A 21787-nucleotide genomic window follows, 5' to 3' on the forward strand; every position below is an offset into this window, starting at 1 on the left:
ACTATGTATGCTTCCTGCCTCATTTTCATAAGCAATTTGGTGATTTCTCTGGGCTTCCCTGGGGGCTCAGTTGGTAAAGAATCTGCCTCCAATGCAGGAGACCACCTGCAATACAGGAGACAAGGGTTAGATCCCTGGGTCGGGAAGATCCCCTGGAGAAAAAGATGGCAGTCCACTCCAGTACGCTCACCTGGAGAAGCCGAGGGACAGGGGAGCCTGGCAGGTTACAGTCCATGAGATTGCAAGAGTCAGGCAATACTTAGCAACTCAAACCACCCATCAAAGAAGTCAAATATCTTCCCTTAAGTATATCGACAGAGCAGACCTCAAAGCATCTTTGCCTTTTGGATAGCGTAAATTCTAATCATAACTCTTTGGAATGAGCTGAGTTAACATCCCCACCTAGCTCATGCTCATTTCTTTTTGGGTTCCTTTTTCTCATCCATCCAACTAAAACATTTCCAGTTCACACAGTTCAAGAAAACTAGGTTGATTGAAGTCACATGTGTTGAGAGTAAACATTATCTTATTGTTTCATTGCTATCTCAGTCCAACACTAACATCTTTAAGGAAGGACTTGACTATTGTATGGAAATAACTTTAGAAACATAAGGTTCATGGGTTATTTTATGTTCTCAATTTCTTTTTCTTTAGAGGAAATACATTTTTATATACTTTAGCTATTTTTTAATTGCTTGAACATGTTTCAAATTGTCCTAAGTGCTTAGATATCATGAAGTGGCCCCTTATATACGGATTAAGTTCTAAAATCAGCACAGAAGGTAAAAAGCCAATTTTCCAAATTATCCTATATGTGTGTATATGTATGTATTATGTTTATGTGTAAAACTTACTATGATAATTTAAAATAGTGCTGGCACAATAAACCCTACTCCGTATCATGTGGTAGTCAGGATGGGAGGAGAGTTTGGGAAGAATGGATACATGTACATGTATGAATGAATTCCTTTGCTGCCCACCCGAAACTATCATAACATTATTAATCAGCTATACTCCAATATAAAATAAAAAGTTAAAAAATTAAAATAAAAAGACTCATTCACAGACATAGAAAACAAACTTATAGTTGCCAGGGGAAGAGATAGTTAGGGTCTTTGGGAAAGTCATGTACACACTACTATATTTAAAATGGATAACCAACAACGACCTATTATATAACACATGGAATTCTGCTCAGTGTTATGTGCCAGCCTGGGTGGGAGTGAGTTTGGGAGAAATGGATACAAGTATATGTATGGCTGAGTCCCTTTGCTGTTCACCTGAAACTGCCACAACATTGTTAATCAGCTATACCCCAACACAAAATAAAAAGTTAAAAATTACCCAAAAAATCAAATAAAATAGTGCTTATCAAAGATACCAAGAGACAGGCAGAAATCAGAAATCCATCAATTACAGAATAAAAAGCATATAGAGTTAAAAATTAATAACCTAAAATGCCATTTAATAAAACTTTATTATATATTTCACTACAGGACCTTACTATATTAATAAGGAAAATGTATACTAAGAAATTACTCTTTTTGTATAAAAAATGATTGTGGCTGTTGGTTATCAGTTTGCTAGTGGCTCCACATTCATTCTACACTCTGAGATGGTGGAGCTCAAATTACACCAACTCTGTTTCCCAGATTCCCATGCTGGATGGCTGACTGTGACCTCCTACCCAAAGGCAGCACTCTGAGAGCAGCCCCAGAAAGTAGGAGAAGGGAACAAAGAACACCCATTCAGCCTAGGCCCCTACCCCTGTAGCTGCTATAGCAATGACACTTGTCTGTCTGCAGCTTCTCTTTAGTTCCCCAAACCAGCTACTCTGCGTTCCTCATCTTCACAGTTTCCTCTCTATCCCCGGCTCTTCCTGTAGCTATTATTCTAGGCTACCAGGTTTCCTTTTTGCTCTTTCAGCTCTATGCTCTGTAGTGATATCCCAAATCAAATCTATTTTATTTTCAGTGACTAATGTTGTTTTCATTTTCCCATCAGGATTCCAACTGATGCTATAAAGAATTTCCAATTGAATGCCAGTCTGTAAATGCTTTACCATTTCCTACAATAACCATAGATGGATAAGAGGAGAAGATTGGCACAAAGAAAATGGGAAAAAAGAAAAAGCCAGTAACAGCATCCTGCCCTTTGGAGCCAGAAAATAGTACAGAAATAAACATGTGCAGAATCCAGTGAGCAAAAGATGTATTCTCTAAAGTTACCCAAAGCAAAGCAAAATTCCCTACACATCAATCACTCAGAAAAGAGGAATAAAGAGAGAACAACTTTGTAAGAGAGTTTTCCTCTAGAAACTGGGTCAAAAGAGGTGGGGCAGATTGAGGAACATTTTTATCTTCACTGCAAGACTTTCAACATTATTTTATGCTTTTTGGCTTCAAAAATGGCCTCATTCATAAAAGTTTTATGAGTAATTTAGGTATTTTCTGCAAAGTGATACAGAATATACAATGAATTTTTTAGTGTAGGGGTTTTCTCCATTAGCAACTAATTTCTGCTTCCTCTCAAAAGTCTCCCCAGAAATTTTGCCATCTTTCAGCTATCACACTCTCATTTAGTGAATTAAGTGAAAACCGAAACCGTCATTTTAATGTAATCTTGGGGATAAAGGTAATGCTATTTTAAATGTCAGATATTTCCGTTTAAGAAAACAGCTCAGTACTTAAATGTCTTTTAGAATGAAGGCAATAAATAGCACTAGTAGGCCACCCATTAAGGTATATTTGAGAATAATTCTATGGCTACAGCCAGCTTAACTCTTTGATATATGAATCATGGCAGAGTTGTTCTATGGCTTTCAAAAAGCAAAGCTACGTTGAAACCCCACTGAGTGCTGCCAGCAGAAATAGCATATAATCTATTGAAAGTAATCAAGGACCTTCAAGACCTCTGAAATAAAGAGACATGTATCGCCCATAGGTGTTAAGAGCAAGCTGAGTTTCTGCTCATCTGTAATATTTCAGCAGCGCAATTAATTCTTTACATTGATGTTTCTAGAGACAGACTATTCTAGCAAAATAGTTTTGCTACTCATTTAAATCTTTTAAAAATACAATAGTGTTGGGACTTCCCTGGCAATCCAGTGGTTAAGACTCTGCTTCCAACGGGGGGTGGGATAGGTGGGTAAAATCCCTGATGGGAAACTAAGATCCCACATAATACTCAGTCAAAAAAATTTTAAAAACTTAAAAAAAATTTTTTGCCATTTCATATTTTAGAAGAATTATAAATTCTTTCATATCTCTTAACTAATCTGACCCATGCCTAAGCATCACTCTGACTTGACAAATGAGAAACATGAATTCTTCTTGAGATGGGCCCTTAGGCCTGATCACAGGGATATGGAATGGGGAGCCAAGACTAAGAGTCAGAATCATCACAAAGCTGGGGGACATGGTACTCAATATTCCCAAACAGAGAGGATATACTCAGGGTTTAACTTCCTTTTTCCAAAGGAAAAAAAAATGTTTTATTTCAGACCTGTTCCAGAGATATCAGAGGATAAATTATTTCAGCCAGAATCAAGCAAGATTTTATCCTGTATTCACAGGAAAATGAAAACAAATTATTGAGTGACATAACATTCCCTTGGAGCTAGTCTTTCTTTCATTAAGGAAAGCCCAAAGAATAAACACTTTGATCTAACACAACCTAGAACTGTCCTTGAATGACTCACGTATATAACAGTATAAAAGATGTTGATGGCACTCTACAAGCTAGAAAGCAAGTAGTTCTAACAAATAAACTATAGCAGATAAGAGTTTCGAAAACCTCAGCATAGTCTAGAGCAATGGTTCTTTGTGGTCCCTGCCAGTAACATCAACATCACTGGGGAATTAGTGAGAAGAACAAATTCTTGGGTGATGGAGCCCAGAAATCTGCCTTTTACAAATGCTTCCAGGTAACACTGATGCATGCTAAAGTTTGAGAATTTTAGGTCTAATGGAATAAATAAATTTAAGGTCAAATTTGAGTTTGTAAAAGTGTTTACTGTGTCATCTAGGGCAAATAATCCAATTTTTCATACTCTAAATTTATTCTCTGGCAAAATGGGACAAAAAACACCTCCTTACGGTATTATTTTAGAATTTGAAATAATCATAATAGCCACTGCTCTCATGCTGAGAACTCAGCATAGATATATCCTAATAAAGAGGTGAATCAAATAAGCATTTCACAAGGAAGTTACTACTAAAATAAAATTCCTTGGACACCTGCTTCACCTTGAGCAATGCTTGGGCCATAAAAGTTTAAAAATCACAGAGGCTGTCAAAAGACTCCACACGGAGAAGGCCATTCTGCAAGAATGCTGAGCATGGTTTATGCATTGAGGCAGAACTCAGTTCTCATCCATATTGCATTACTCCTTTGAAGAGTGGATGTACAAGATTTCAGACCATAAATAATTTACCTAAATACCCACAAATCTTCTAAAGTATCAGGGCTGTCCTTTTAAATAGGTCAAAATCTTTGAAAATTTGCCAAAGAAAGACAGCTATGCCTAAACAAAATCTGTTCTTCAATGAGACCCAGGGCCCGTAATTGAAGGGTTGGCATTCTGTGACTAATCCAGTCCCTGGAGATGGGGGATTTTCTCATCCTCTTCCCACTGAACCTGGAAAGCCTCAGAACCTCACAGTGGGTCTTCTCAATTGTTTCCAGAACAGATAAAATCTAACTAGCATCTAACTTCAGAAGTCTAACTTCCAGGAGCTTCATGCACACCATGCCAATGGGTCTCCCTGATCAGTTCTCTGTGATCACACAGGGTTCAGGGGATTGTGCCCTGGGAACCCCAGGATTGCCCTGACACTCTCATGAGGCAATCCTCTCTGCTCCCTCCCCAGGGATAACACAGCCCTAAAGGCCACAGGGAGTATTGGAATCCAAGATGCAGATCTCGAAGATTATCTCATATTTTCTGGAGCAGGCAGGGACTGTCACTTGTTTTCTCAGCTTAGAGCAAATGCCAGCAAGCATTAGCCAGTATTCCTATTGAAAGTCTAGATGAAGCTTATTGAAAATCTATCAGAGCTGACTATAAAGTTCTCACAGCCACACCAGGAGCTACAAGTCAACTCTGATGAAGTTGATGCTATCAAGAACTTGACTTAAACCTGTGATTAGAGGTGACATTCTGATCACATTCAGTTCAGTTCAGTCACTCAGTCATGGCCGTCTCTTTGCGACCCCATGGACCGTACCACACAAGGCCTCTCTGTCCATCACCAACTCCCAGAGGCTACCCAAACTCATGTCCATTGAGCCAGTGATGCCATCCAACCATCCCATCCTCTGTTGTCCCCTTCTCCTCCTGCCCTCAATCTTTCCCAGCATCAGGGTCTTTTCAAATGAGTCAGCTCTTTGCATCAGGTGGCCAAAGTACTGGAGTTTCAGCTTTAGCATCAGGCCTTCCAAAAAACACTCAGGATTCATCTACTTTAGGATGGACTGGCTGGATTTCCTTGCAGTCCAAGGGACTCTCAAGAGTCTTCTCCAGCACCACAGTTCAAAAGCATCAGTTTTTTGGCACCCAGCTTTCTTTTGGAGAAGGCAATGGTAATCCACTCCAGTACTCTTGCCTGGAAAATCCCGTGGACAGAGGAGCCTAGTAGGCTGCGGTCCATGGGGTTGCTAAGAGGTAGACACAACTGAGCAACTTCACTTTGACTTTTCACTTTCATGCATTGGAGAAGGAAATGCAACCCACTCCAATGTTCTTGCCTGGAGAATCCCAGGGACGGGGGAGTCTGGTGGGCTGCAATCTATGGGGTCGCACAGAGTCAGACACGACTGAGCAGCAGCAATACCAGCTTTCTTTATAGTCCAAATCTCACATCCATACATGACCACTGGAAAAACCATAGCCTTGACCAGATGGACATGTGCCTGCTTTTTAATGTGCTGTCTAGGTTGGTCATAACTTTTCTTCCAAGCAGTAAGTGTATTTTAATTTCATGGCTGCAGTCACCATCTGCAGTGATTTTGGAGCCCCCCAAAATAAAGTCTGCCACTGTTTCCACTGTTTCCCCACCTATTTCCCGTGAAGTGATGGGACCAGATGCCATGATCTTAGTTTTCCGAATGTTGAGCTTTAAGCCAAACTTTTCGCTTTCCTCTTTCACTTTCATCAAGAGGCTTTATAGTTTTTCGTTTTCTGCCATAAGGGTGGTGTAATCTGCATATCTGAGGTTATTGATATTTCTCCCGGCAACCTTGATTCCAGCTTGTGCTTCATCCAGCTCAATGTTTCTCATGATGTACTCTGCATAGAAGTTAAATAAGCAGAGTGACAATATACAGCCTTGATGTACTCCTTTTCCTGTTTGGAACCAGTCTGTTGTTCCATGTCCAGTTCTAATGGTTGCTTCCTGACCTGCATATAGGCTTCTAAAGAAGCAGGTCAGGTGGTCTGGTATTCCCATCTGTTTCAGAATGAAAGAGACCACATAGAGAACCTCAATTCTAAGGCCCCTGGAATCTTATCCTAAAAGTGAAGTGGCTCAGTCATGTCTGACCCTTTGCAATCCCATGGACTGCAGCCTACCAGGCTTCTCCTTCCATGGGATTTTCCAGGCAAGAGTACTGGAGTGGGTTGCCATTTCCTTCTCCAGGAGATCCTCCCGACCCAGGGATCAAACCCAGGTCTCCCACATTGCAGGCAGACTCTTTACTCTCTGAGCCACCAGGGAAACTTATTCTAGACTTGGACAATTAACATTACTGGACTAGAGAAGCTTATATGTGAACTTGACCAGATTATTGGGGAATGTTGGCTTTACGATTGAATATCTCAGCCTTGGGAGTCAGGTGTTAGAGGCTTTTGATACCAAAAATAAAACAAATTAACAACAAAATAAACACAGGCTAATTCAAACGTTTAGTAGCCTGGTTGCCAGGGAAGTTGGAGTTACTAAATAATCTCATCCTCCCTCCAGTAGAACATCCATAGAAGAAATACTTCTGCAAGTCACAGACGCTCCCTAATGGTAGCAATAGGCTTCACTTAGTGAGACCTAAATGCTCTCTAAGAACCAGGGACTCTAGAAAGCCATTCTCTAGTTTATTTCACAGGTTATTATGTTGGGATCAGATTTAGAATTAGCTGATGCTAGTCAAGGCTATGGTTTTTCCTGTGGTCGTGTATGGATGTGAGAGTTGGACTGTGAAGAAGGCTGAGCGCCGAAGAATTGATGCTTTTGAACTGTGGTGTTAGAGAAGACTCTTGAGAGTGCCTTGGACTGCAAGGAGATCCAACCAGTCCATTCTGAAGGAGATCAGCCCTGGGATTTCTTTGGAAGGAATGATGCTAAAGCTGAAGCTCCAGTACTTTGGCCACCTCATGCGAAGAGTTGACTCATTGGAAAAGACTCTGATGCTGGAAGGGATTGGGGGCAGGAGGAGAAGGGGACGACAGAGGATGAGATGGCTGGATGGCATCACTGACTTGATGGACATGAATCTGAGTGAACTCCGGGAGATGGCGATGGACAGGGAGGCCTGGAGTGCTGCGATTCATGGGGTCGCAAAGAGTCGGACACGACTGAGCAACTGAACTGAACTCATACTGTTATTTCCTTAACAAAAGTCCCTGAAGCCAACTATTTCTTAAATAAAACTTGTAAGTAACGTATGCTTGTTATAGTTATTTAAGGGCATCCCTCGTAGCTCAGCTGGTAAAGAATCTGCCTGCAGTCCAGGAGACCCCAGTTCAATTCCTGAGTCAGGAAGATCTGCTGGAGAAGGGAATGGCAAACCACTCCAGTATTCTTGCCTGGAGAATTCCATGAAGAGAGGAGTCTGGCAGGCTACAGTCCATAGGGTCACAAAGAGTTGGACACAACTGAAGCAACTTAACACATAGTAATTTAAAGAAAACATAGTCAATTATAGAATAAAATTGTTTCTTCCTTTCTTTCACTCTTTCTGCTACAATCTGATATATATGTATTCATACTCGATCAAATGACCAACCTAGATAGCATATTAGAAAGCAGAGACATTACTTTGCCAACAAAGGCCCGTCTAGTCAAGGCTATATTTTTTCCAGTGGTCATGTATGGATGTGAGAGTTGGACTGTGAAGAAAGCTGAGCACCAAAGAACGGATGCTTTTGAACTGTGGTGTTGGAGAAGACTCTTGAGAGTCCCTTGGACTGCAAGGAGATCCAAGCAGTCCATTCTAAAGGAAATCAATCCTGGGTGTTCATTGGAAGAACTGATGTTGAAGCTGAAACTCCAATACTTTGGTCACCTCATGTGAAGAGCTGACTCATTTGAAAAGACCCTGATGCTGGGAAAGACTGAGGGCAGGAGGAGAAGGGGATGACAGAGGATGAGACGGTTGGATGGCATCATGGGTTTGGTTGAACTCCGGGAGTTGGTGATGGACAGAGAGGCGTGGCATGATGTGGTTCATGGGGTCGCAAAGAGTCGGACACAATTGAACTGAACAGAACTGAACTCTATCAAAAGGAAGGAGGGTCTTCCCAACCCAGGGATCTAACCTAGGTCTCCTGCATTGAAGGAGGATTCTTTACCACCTGAGCCACCAGGGAAGCTCCAAATATATACTCATACATATTTCAGTTCAGTTCAGCCACTCAGTTGTGTCCAGCACTTTGCAACCCCATGGACTGCAGCATGCCAGGCCTCCCTGTTCATCACCAATTCCCAGAGTTTACTCTAACTCATGTCCATTGAGTTGGTGATGACACCCAATCATCTCATCCTCTGTTGTCCCCTTCTCCTCCTGCCTTCAAGCTTTCCCAGCATCAGGGTCTTTTCAAGTGAGTCAGTTCTTCCTATCAGGTGGCCAGAGTACTGGAGTTTCAGCTTCACCATCAGTCCTTCCAATGAACACCCAGGGCTGATCTCCTTTAGAATGGACTGGTTGGATCTCCTTGCAGTCCAAGGGACTCTCAAGAGTCTTCTCCAGCACCACAGTTCAAAAGCATCCATTCTTCGGTGCTCAGCTTTCTATATAGTCCAACTCTTACATCCATACATGACCACTGGAAAAACTATAGCCTTGACTAGATGGACATTTGTTGGCAAAATAATGTCTCTGCTTTTGAATATGCTGTCTAGGTTGGTCATAACTTTTCTTCAAAGGAGCAAGCATCTTTTAATTTCATGGCTGCAGTCACCATCTGCAGTGATTTTGGAGCCCCCCAAAATAAAGTCTGTCACTCTTTCCACTGTTTCCCCATCTATTTCCCATGAAGTGATGGGACCAGATGCCATGATCTTTGTTTTCTGAATGTTGAGCTTTAAGCCAACTTTTTCACTCTCCTATTTCACTTTCATCTTTTTCACTTTCTGCCTTAAGGGTGGTATCTGCATATCTGAGGTTATTGATATTTTTCCCAGCAATCTTGATTCCAGCTTGTGCTTTATCCAGCCCACCATTTCACATGATGTACTCTGCATAGAAGCTAAATAAGCAGGGTGACAATACACAGCCTTGATGTAATCCTTTCCCTATTTGGAACCAGTCTGTTGTTCCATGTCCAGTTCTAACTGTTGCTTCCTGACCTGCATACAGATTTCTCAAGAGGCAGGTTAGGTTGTCTGGAATTCCCATAATTTTCCAGTTTGTGGTGATCCACACAGTCAAAGGCTTTGGCATAGTCAATAAAGCAGAAATAGATGTTTTTATGCAACTCTCTTGCTTTTCTAATGATCCAACAGTAATTTGATCTCTGGTTCCTCTGCCTTTTCTAAAACCAGTTTGAGCATCTGGAAGTTAACAGTTTACGTACTGTTGAAGCCTGCCTTGGAGAATTTTGAGCATTACTTTACTAAAGTGTGAGATGAGCACAATTGTGTAGTAGTTTGAACATTCTTTGGATTTGCCTTTCTTTGGGATTGGAGTGAAAACTGACCTTTTCCAGTCCTGTGGCCACTGCTGAGGTTTCCAAATTTGCTGGCATGTTGAGTGTAGCACTTTCACAGCATCATCTTTAGGATTTGAAATAGCTCAACTGGAATTCCATCACCTCCACTAGCTTTGTTCATAGTGATTCTTCCTAAGGCCCACTTGACTTCACATTCCAGGATGTCTTGCCATAGGTGAGTGATCACCCCCATTGTGATTATCTGGGTCATGATGATCTTTTTTGTACAATTCTTCTGTGCATTCTTGCCATCTCCTCTTAATATCTTCTGCTTCTGTTAGGTCCGTACCATTTTTGTCCTTTACTGAGCCCATCTTTACATGAAACGTTCCCTTGTTATCTTTAATTTTCTTGAGGAGATCTGGTCTTTCCCATTGTATTGTTTTCCTCTATTTCTTTGCACTGATCACTGAGAAGGCTTTCTTATCTCTCCTTGCTATTCTTTGGAACTCTGCATTCAAATGGGCATATCTTTCCTTTTGTCCTCTGCTTTTCACTTCTCTTCTTTTCGCAGCTATTTGTAAGGCCTCTTCATGAAAGAGTTCCTCTGGAGAAAGAAATAGCAACCCACTCCAGTAGTCTTGACTAAAGAATTCCTTATGGGGACAGAGGAACTTGGCGGACTACAGCCCATGGGGTCACAAACGGTTGGACATGACTAAGCAACTATCACTTTCACTTTCTCATATGTATATACACACATACACACATATATATTTGACATTTGGTTAAATCCTACGTTGTTAACAACTAGAATTACGTCCAAAGCATATCCAAGATAAATGATAAGAAGTTTGAGGTCGATGTACTGGGCCAAACACCTGCACATTATCATCAAGATGCTTTTTCAAGTAAAAAATAAATGATATTATTCAGCTGCTGCTGTACCAGCACTGGTACAATTAGCAGGGTATTCAAATCCAGGGCTGATGGCATTCAAGAGCTCAGTTCCATCCCTGTGATCATGCGTGTCCTGAGTGTGTGGAGATAAAAGGATACGGCAAATCCTGCCTAATAATCAGAAGACCCCACTCAGTGTGTGCCGTGCATCATTTGCTGTTGCCTTTCATTTGTCCTGTCATAGAGTGAAGGAAACATGGTGCTGAATAAAGCCTATTCTTTCTCTCATGAGTTTAACAGTTCAAACCTAAACCAACACCACTGGTCAGGCAGAGTAGACACTGTAGTCTTAATTGGCATCTCTCCGATTACCATAAAGTTCCCATCTGCATTTCTTCTCCAGACCATCTGTTTGTATTTTTAAAAAAATTTTTACGGGTTGTTTGTGTTTTTCTGATTCATTTGTCGGGAAATTTTTTTTATATTAGGTGTAGCAATCCTTTATTAATAAGCATTAGGTTGTTTCTCCTAGATGACTGTTCATTTTGTGACTTTGTTTTAATAGGACCTTGGGCTGTGCAGAAGTTTTTGTTCTACGTGATTAAATTTGTCCTCTTGTTATTTGGGGCTTCTGGATTCCTAAGATTTATACAAAGAGTATCCTTTATTTTCTTCTCACAGTTGTGTTTTAAATTTATTATATAACTTATTTCACACTTGGACTGCAGTGTACCATTCCTGATTTCCTTCAAAGAAAGTAAGCTGTCCCATTATCATTATTAAATTTACCTTCCCCCCTCCACTGAATTGAAATGCAGACTACACAGATACCAAGAAAATACATATTTACCAGTGTACTGTTTCTGCTCTGTATGCTGATCTACCAATGTATTTGTCTATTTCTGTTTTTATCAATCATAGTAGCATTAAGTTGTTTTAAATCTGATATGCGGGTCTTCCTCTATTATTATTTGCCAAAATCTTCAGTTTCTATTGAGTATGAGATAGGCTACATGGGTGTATTGTACAACATGGGAAATAAAGTCAATATTCTAAAATAACTATAAACAGAGTATAACGTTTAAAAATTGTATAATTTTATACTGAAAAATAATACAAAAATATCTTCCTCAGTTTCTATTGGCTAATATTTAAGTGCTTACACTGGGTTTGCAAAAATGTAATTTTGATCAAGTCGCGCTGGCTCTCTGGAAGTCGCTTAGAAAATGAGGTGAGTGTTCTCCATGTGTACCACTGCAGTTCATGAACTTATTCTCTAGTTTTCGGTCCTTTCCTAGTGTTCCTGGAGATTTCTTACTTCAAGCTCAGTTGTGTACTTTCAGTAAGATCTCAGTTACCTATCTTCTTTTTTGTGTACATTTTTTTATTTTTTAAATTGTTTTCTTTATTGGAGCATAGTTGATTTACAATGCTGTGTGAGTTTCTTCTGTACAGCAAAGTGAAACAGCCATACTCGATTACCTTTTATTCAGCATCCCAGGTAGTTGTGTGTGTGTGTGTGTGTTGTGGGGGGGAGGTATTTTTGCCATACAGGTGGTTATAACAGAAGTCTTCACATTCCTAAGTCTGCAGGGATTTTTCTCTGAAATAAGGGAGTTGGACCAGATTTTCTTCCTCACTGTGCTCCCTGGAACAACAACCTAGGGATCCCTTGGGAAATTATTAAAAAGGCAGAACAGAACCCCCCACCTCAATGCTATGTTTTTAATAAGTCTCAGGGCAAGTTTGCGTATTTGAGTATGAGAAGCACTGAACTGTTTTGTGTCTTTGTAGCTCTAGCCCTACAGAACTCAATAACTAAGTTACAATCGTGGTTTCCCGATTTTTCCTACCTCAGACTGAATGAAGTCTGGGAATATGCTCCAAGTTTGAAGAACTTCTCAAAAGAGTCAGTGAGAGGGAAGGAGAAAGCAGTAATCAGGTTTACCTGAAATCTTCCCAATTCATGGTAAATACAGACAGTGTCGTCCTGGTCCCTGGCATGATTATATGTCCTCTCCTAATCTCCTGGGCTTCCCTGATGGCACAGCGGTGAAGAATCCACCTGCCAATGTCGGGGACACAGGTTTGATCCCTGGGTTGGGAAGATTCCCTGGAGAAGAAACCCACCCCATTATTCTTGCTTGGAAAAGTCCACAGACAGAAGAGCCCGTCAGGCTACAGTCCATGGGGTCACAGAAGAGTTGGACACAACTCAGTGATTAAACAACAATGACAACAACCACCTGGTCTCCTGGCCTTCAGACTCTTCTCCCTTCCATTCTTTCTGCAAATTTCTCCTCCCTTGCTCAGCAATATTTCACTGACTCTTGTTCTCCTTCCCCGACAATCTGCTTCAACTTGTGTGGCTACACTCTATCCACTTTCTATACAGAGTTTCCTTCCAATATTTTTTTTTCCTTCCAATATTTTATTTGATAATGGGTTCCCTAGTTTAAAAAAAAAAAAAAGAAAGGAAAGAAAAAAGAACTCATCTCTGGCATTCTCATATTTTAGTATTTTAAAAGTTAGAAAAGAAAATTTATATAATAAATATAAATAGCCAATAAGGATAGGAAAAAAGTTTACTCTCTCTAGTGGCAAGGAAATGCCATTTAGAATACATAGTATTTTCCAACTGTCAACTTTTCAAGGATTAGAAATATTGGGCAAGGTTATGCAGGATAAAGTTGTTTCTCAAAGTGAGAGTATACAACACTGCTTCATTCTGAAAGAAGAAATATGTATCAAAATTCCTTAGGAAAAAATCACAGTAATCATATTTCCAGGAGTTTGTCCTAAGCAAATATTTAAGTGCACAGAGATTTAGCTATAGAGATAGTCATCAAAATGGTGTCCCTTTTAGGCAAGAGAGGAAAAAAATTGAAATGACATAAATATGAAATAAATGTGAACTAGGTTCAGTTATTTATGGTAAAATTATTCAGTGGAACATTTACATAGAAAACCTTTATTTACAAAATAATATGATCCCATGTTAATAAAATAAATATGTGTATTTGCATGTATATTTGGCTTGAGGAGAATGTATTAATAAATGACTTGTCATCTTTTGTTCTGGAATTACAAAATGTTTCCCCCTTCTGTTTTCTTTTCTGTGTTTTCTAATTTATCTATGATATACATGGCTTTTTACTAGAAAAGAAATAAGAAAAAAGCATTGATAACTTTCAAAAAGTACAGTCTTTCTCCCAAGGCTGATAATGGATGAAAAAGAGATAAAATCTAAGAAAAAGTTCACCCGGCCTTTTTGAAGTTCTTAATCTTTTGTCCTTTTTGATGAAAGCTCCAAATTGCCAAATTACCTTTTCATGGCCATGACTGTCTTGATGGGGCCAAAGTCAATTACTGGGGGGCATTATTCATTAAATAACAACGTGACTACTTGTATCCCTTCAATAGACACAGTATCTAGGGCCTTTGTGTCTTTAGTTTCTCTCTGTATCTGACAAAGCACTTTTTAGCACCTTTGCCAAATGGGCTCAAGACAATTGCATACATACTTATCCAGATGACTCACTTTGCCCTTTTTTTAGCAGCTTCAGTTAAACTCCAAGTGTTAAAGTGGGTGAGAAAAATTGGTTAAACTTTGGGAAAGAACAAGAGATTTTTTTCAATTTTTCTCCACGTAAACAAATAGGAAAAACCAAATACAAGAGAAACCATTGAATTTCTGATTTCAGCAAGGTTAAAATAGGCACTAATGTTTTGCAAATTAAGATGAAAAATAAATTTATTACTTGTAATTTTAATTTCTAAGCAAGATGGGGTAAAATCTAATGAAGAATTTGCAAGTATAATAACTATTGTTTTTTCATTTCAGCAAATAATACAGCCATTTGAATAAATTAAGAAAAAATAGATAAGCAAAAGAAAAATATATTAAAATTACTCATAAATCTCACTTCTAAGGAATGATATCTTTGCCATTTATAAGCTTATTGTTTCAGTCTATTTTCTATTCAAAATATATGTGTACGCACAGTTTATATAACTTGAATCATAGCATGCTTATTCTTTATAAGCCTTCATTTCATTCAAAAATGAATCACGAAGATATTCTGCGGATTAAGATTTCATAATGGTAAGTGTAATGACAAAAGAATGATCTACATGACTAGGTGTCCAAATTCTTTTTCATGTAAATTTTAGACTTACAGAATAGCTACAGTAATAATACTTTACAAAGAAATCCTAAAATCCTTTCACCTAAATTCTCTAAATATTATTCTATTGCCTACGTTTATCTGTGTGCATGCCTCTTTCACTCTTCCTCTGTGTGTATATGCACATGTATACTATACTTATTTTCTTGAACCATTTAAGATTAAGCCGCAGAGAAAATGATACCTGTTTAAACAGTAGCATGCAACTTTCTAAACTGAAGGATATTAACTTGAATAAACACACTACCAAGATTAAAAGCAGGATATTAACATTGATATGATATTTCTGATATACAGAATATATTTAAATTTTTCTAATTGTCCCATTACTGTCTTTTATAGAATTGAAATTTTCTTTTTCTTATCTGGGACCAATCAAGGATCACACATTGCACTAATAAATTGAGTAAGAGTCAAATCAGGGTGAACATTAAGATGCAGGACTATTCAGCAAAAGACAAGTACTCTATGATATCACTCACATGTGGAATCTAAAAAAAAAAATGATACAAATGAACTTATTCATGAAACAGAAACAGATTTACAGACACAGAAGAGAAGCTTATGGTTACTAAAGGGGTAAGAGGTAGGGAAGGGATAAATTAGGAATTTGGGATTAACATATATACACTACTATAAATAAAATAGATAAACAATAAGGATGTATTGTATAGCACAGGAAACTACATTCAATATCTTATAGTAACCTGTAATGGAAAAGACACATATATGTAGGTGTCTTTTTCGGGGTTTACCTGATGCAAAGAGCTGACTCATTGGAAAAACCTTGATGCTGGGAAAGATTGAAGCCAATAGCAGAAGGGGATGGCAGAGAATGAGATGGTTAGACAGCATCACTGACTCAATGGATACGAATCTGAGCAAACTCTGGGAGATGGTGGATGACAGAGGAGCCTGAAGTGCCGCAGTCCATGGGGTCACAAAGAGCAGGATACAGCTTCAGTGAGTGAACAACACGCACATATCCGCGTGTATGTGTATGACTGAATCACTTTCCTGTACACCTGGGGCATTATAAATCAACTATACTTCAATAAAAAATAAATGAATGAATATTTTTCAAAAGATGTAGGTCTATTAAGAATTTTTTACCTAATCTTATAAAAATAGAAGACATTGGGGGTTTTAAGCAGGAGGGAAGGTTTTGAGATTGTTTTATTTTTTCAAAAGGCATTTCTGTTGTTAAACAGAAAATTATTTTACAGAAAAAGGTACTCTAATAAATTCCTGGAATCATGAGAGGAAGGAGGACAAGGTAGAGACTGTATGGTTAAAGAAGAAGGAAAATAAGAGACGGATGAAAATCCAGTGTGCAACAATCACCCCACGCTGATATTCCATAACAGCAATAAAACAGTTTGTCTGCAATGCCAGACCTGCTCTTATCACTGGTATGAAAATTCACACAAAAGAAGATGAGGAATGTTCCCTGCTTTTAACTTACGCTTACAAAAGATGTCTTAAGATTGAGTCTGTAATCAGTTGCCTATTTCTCAGTGGAAGGGCAGAGCCCAGTTTCACACCTTCCCATTTCATTTCTAAAAGTCCTTTTGTACCATCACAATCCCTATTATTATACTCCAATTAACCAGTGAAGTTGCTCAGTCATGTCCAACTCTTTGCAATCCCATGGACTGTAGCCCACCAGGCTCCTCCACCCGTGGAATTTTCCAGGCAAGAGTACTGGAGTGCGTTGCCATTTCCTTCTCCAGGGGATCTTCCCGACCAAGGGATCGAGCCCAGGTCTCCCACATTGCAGGCAGATGCTTTTACTGTCTGAGCTACCAGGGAAGCCCAATATTCCAATTAAGATAGGACCTAAATACTTAGGTTTATCCCATAGTCAGTGTAATGTTAAAGATCATTCCTGGGTTTTACTTGATTTTAACGAATCATCTCTTTAGTTATTTGTAATGCTGAACTTCTGTCATGTAACAAGCTAAGCTAAAGGACAATCAATAGCTTTATGAATTGAAATGAAAACATATATGCACATGTGTTGTTTTCCAATCCTATAGAGCCTGAGAGGCTACTCTAACCAAATATATCCATCAATTACATGTCCAATCTGAGAACTTAGTATCTTGCAGATTTCAACATGCACATGACTCTTCCAAGAATAGAGTTAAAATGTAGATTCTGATTTCATAGGTTTGGACTAGAGTCAAAGATTCTGCTTTTGAACATTCTGCCAGGGTTGGGGGTAGGGCATGGCACTGGTTGCTAGACCACATTTTGAATAAAAATGTAGAGATCAATTACTTACCACTAAATAATAGATTTTTCCTTGAAAATGGAGGTGGAACAGCAGGTTGGAAAGAGCACAGGGGTGGGTTTAGGATAAGAAATCCAAGACCTGTCTGCCATCAGTGAAGATCCTTTAATCACTTTGAGCTTCAGTTTCCACAATATAGAAATCTGCAATAGAAGCGTGAATGGCTTTCTAGGACATAAGGTATGCTTTAAATAAAACTTTAAGAAAATTTAAGACTTCAGGATGAATAAACTATAATTGGTTTAATTGCAGTAAATATATTTATTTAAAAATGGCAAATCTTTTCCAGCTGAGAGTGCCACCCCAAATAGCTACCATGTGATTTTATGGAAAATGAAAATTTAAATTACCTCTATAAGAAAGTGACCCTTTCTTTTTACGAAGTCACAAGCTGAATGAAACAATAAACAAAGAACGTGACAAAAAAACCACGATCCAGAAGATTAAAATATCTTTTCGTATAAAAAAATGGATATACTACTTTTCTGCCTCAGGCATGGCTTTTAGCAAAATACACTCTTTGGACTTGGAATGAAGCAGATTTTTCTTTCAACATCTGTCCCTGAACTGATGGGAGGTAAAGAAAAATCAAGTGTTGAGTCTCTTGCTTAAGGAAGCGTTCAGATGAGTATTGGCAGAGCTCCCAGAGGAATAAAACTGGGAGACTGAAAATCCAAGAGTATAGACATTATACAAAATATTATTTCATAATAATCAGCAAGTGATCAAGTAGCAAGGATGGAGCTTTTAAACCCAGAGACAGACAGACAGAGAGAGTTTAACTTGGTCGAGGTCTTCACTCTTGGCTGGATGGTGAGCAATCCACCTACCAATACAGGAGTCACGGGTTCAATCCCTAATCTGGGAAGACCCCATGTGCCATGGAGCAACTGAGCGCATGGACCACAACTACTGAGTCTGTGCTCTAGAGCCCAAGAGCCACAACTACTGAAACCCAGACTCCATAAGAAGTGTGTGCTCTGCAACGAGAGAAGCCACCTCAATGAGATGCCTGCACCCTGCAACTGGTGGGTGGCCCCTGCTCACCACAGCTAGAAAAAAGGCCATGCAGCAACAAAGGCCTAGCGCAGCAAAAACAAAAATAAATTATCAAATAAAAATTTTAATTACATTATTAAATAAATTACTTCTTTAAATAGTGAGAGAAGTTTTATTAAAAAAAAAAACTTGGTCAAGCCTTATCTTGAACACATTCATTTACTTCCTCACAAATGTCAGGATCAGCTGTGTTTTTGAAGCAGATGAGTATCCAGGGTCACCTTCTGCCAGCTGCCTGAGTCCTGTTGCTTTTGATCACCTTCTCCGGCAGATGTGATGTGATTCTTTCTGCCAGCTCACTCCTCTGTGTCTGCTAACTTGCTGCAGCCCGCTCTCATCTCACTAGCAAGGCTGCCTCTGGGTGAAGGCACTTACTCCTGCCACAGGTCCCTGTCATCTCCTGACAGCACAGACTCCCGTGGCAGCTCTCCCTCTGGTCCTGGTGTCAGATACAAAGGCCTGACCAGCTTCCGCTGGCAGAAGCTGCCTCTTAATTGCTATAGATCAGAGAGTACTGAACATGTCAATTAAAATAGAGTGGAAGAGGGCAGAAGAGATCTGGCATTTACCAAGATAACCCATTCCCCTCTGGGTTGATGGCTTTCTTTATGCCTCATGGTCCTGCCTGACTAATGGGCAGGTCATTTCCCAGCAACACCACGAGCACAGCAACTGATTACAGTGTCTGTCTCTTTTGCCCTACTCTAGCAGACTTTTCTCTTTCCTATCATTTGTTTTCTTCTTTAGCAAAAGGGTTTGTCCTTAGAACTAGCTACATATTTCCAGGAGAGAAGAACTCTCCCAAACCACACACACAAATATGAGGAAAGAAGCCCCAGTTCTTTTCATTCACTTATTTGTCCTTTGTTCTTTCCTGTTACATTCCATTCATGGAATGTATGTATGTTATTAATGACATGGCTAAAAACTTGATTCTTAGAGCGGCAAGGGGCCTTCACCACATAGAGTCTAAAGATGAGTGAACAAAGACCCAGAGATTTGAGCTGACTTGCACAGGGCTACACAGATGCTTTCCTTCCTACCTCACTTTCTGGGTGATGCACACTTCCATTGCATGGCTACATTCCCAGGCTCTCAGTGTTTCAAGAATCTGATTAAGACCTAGAGAGGCAATTCCATGTAGGATTGAAAACCAAGCCTACTGTGCTCATTGGTCCTGCCACCTATTAGCTTCTTTTTCTGTACATTGGGAGGTTACAGAAGTAAGATGGTCAGTATTGGCAAAGCTCTTGGTCTGAACACATAGTGAATTCTACTCACAGACTCTTAATTATGTGGAAATTAGTATTCAGGAGGTAGATGGATCCAGGACAAACCTGAATTATAGCATCTGGGCATATTGAAAATCTGGGGCTGGAAGAGTTTGAGAAAAAAGCAGAATTAGAAAGTTCATCCTGACCTTCCCTCCTTGCCCTTCTTCCCTGAAGCAGGTCATAAACCTCTCATGTGATGGTTCCCTCCCTTGTATCAACTTACTCCTTGAGTTGGGGAGTTTAGAGCTGAGGAATCTGTATAAATAAACCTTGTTAAACTTGCCTTTGTCTTCCCAGTTACTTCTTCACCATTTAGAACTTCAAGTTCAAACACCTTGCCATCCTGCCATTTTTTCATGGATTTATTGTTTCTTTGCCCTTCCTTGGTGGCTCAGTGATAAAGAATCCGCTGCCAATGCAGGAGGCCTGGGTTCTATCCCTGGCTCAGGAAGATCCCCTGGAGAAGGAAATGGCAACCCACTCCAGTATTCTTGCCTGGGAAACTCCATGGACAGAGGAGCTTGGCAGGCTACGGTCCATAGGGTCACAAAGAGGCAGACGCAACTTAGTGACTAAACAGCGACAACACTGTTTCTTTGTCTTAAAGATATAAAAGCCTCCTGATTTGGCCATTTCTTCAGGTCTTCCTTCTCTTGTAAACCTTCCCATGGACATGTGAAAATTATGCTTTTCTCTTGTTAAATCCTTGTCAGTTTAATTTTCAGACCCTGCCAAGAACCCTAAGAGGGTAAAGGAAAAATTTTTCCCTTCTCTACAAAGTGAAAACATTATTTAATGTATCTAAAAGTATTATTTAATGTATGTAAATAAATTAGAGACTAATACTCTCTAATTTGATAGGTCAACAGTTGGCCAAATTTTATTTTTCCAAGTAAGCAGATAAAAAAATTCTACTTCGCATCACAACATCTTGTAAGTTAAAGAACACTTAGATTCATAGTAGAAAGGGTACACTTGGAAAAATAAAAACAATCCTTTTCAAAAAGGAACAATTATTTTGCTTTTGATGACAAAGATTATCAGGGCCAGTGTTGGCACAAACCCTGGAGCTCACAGGCCCCTTGTCTCTGGTTCATCTTCTCTAAGGAAGAAGCACATTGCCAGAGGCTGTCTATAGCCTCGTTCTCTTTACCTTCCTGTGGCAAGGCTCAGGGGGTCTGACTGTGAAAGACAATTTCCAGGTTTCTAAATGGAGCATCTGCCAATCACCCAAGCCTTAGCCAGTGTTCTTCAAATCTGCACATAAACCCCCTTTTCCAGAATCAGAATGCCCAAAACATCATCAAAGGTAGATGACAGGCTGATCTGCAAAATGAGCAAGCCCTGCCCTTTGTTGAAAAAAAATCCATCTGCCCTTCTGGGGAAGTCCATAAAAATGCCATGGCAAAACCAATACAATATTGTAAAATAATTAACCTCCAATTAAAATAAATAAATTTATATTTTTAAAAAATCAGTGTGGGCTTTATATTTGGAGGCTCTAACCTGCCATCTTCTCGGTCAGCCAGCTCCCCAATTTTTTGGCCTTCCTAGGTGGTAATAGTGGTAAAGAATTCATCTGCTAATGCAGGAGATGTTAAGAGACATGGGTTCTATCCTGGGGTCAAGAAGATCCCCTTGAGGAGGGCATGGCAACCCACTCCAGTATTCTGCCTGGAGAATCCCATGGACAGAGGAGCCTGGTGGGCTACTGTCCATGGGGTCACAAAGAGTTGGACACAACTGAAGCGACTTAGCATGCATGCACATGGGCTTCAACTGCATGAACTGTGTCCATACTTAAGATGGTGATGGCCCTACTCAGCGCTGTGGGATTCAGCTGGGAGGTGAGGTGTAGGGACAGAGATAGACTAAGACAGGCACAGAAGTGATCAGTAGTGCCAAGGCCCAGGTGTGTGTCACAAAAGGACACTGAAGACCCAGGGATGACTACAGGGAGACAGTCACTGACTCCAAATGTCTGAGGACCTGTCATGAGAAGAGAAAGCAAAACTGCTGGAGGGCATAAGGTCAAATGACTGGAAATAAGGAAAACCGATTTATGCTACAGAAAGAAAAATCTCTTAACTCTTACAGCTGTCAAGAGGAAAGGAAAAGAGAAGAGAGAAGACAGAAGGGGAAGGGAGAGAAGAGAAAAGGAGGACAGGGGAGCAGAGCGAAGGGGAGGAACTTACAGATTTTAACAAAA

This window comes from Ovis aries, chromosome 1 (genome assembly GCF_016772045.2).
Source record: "Ovis aries strain OAR_USU_Benz2616 breed Rambouillet chromosome 1, ARS-UI_Ramb_v3.0, whole genome shotgun sequence".
Lineage (NCBI taxonomy): Eukaryota > Metazoa > Chordata > Mammalia > Artiodactyla > Bovidae > Ovis > Ovis aries.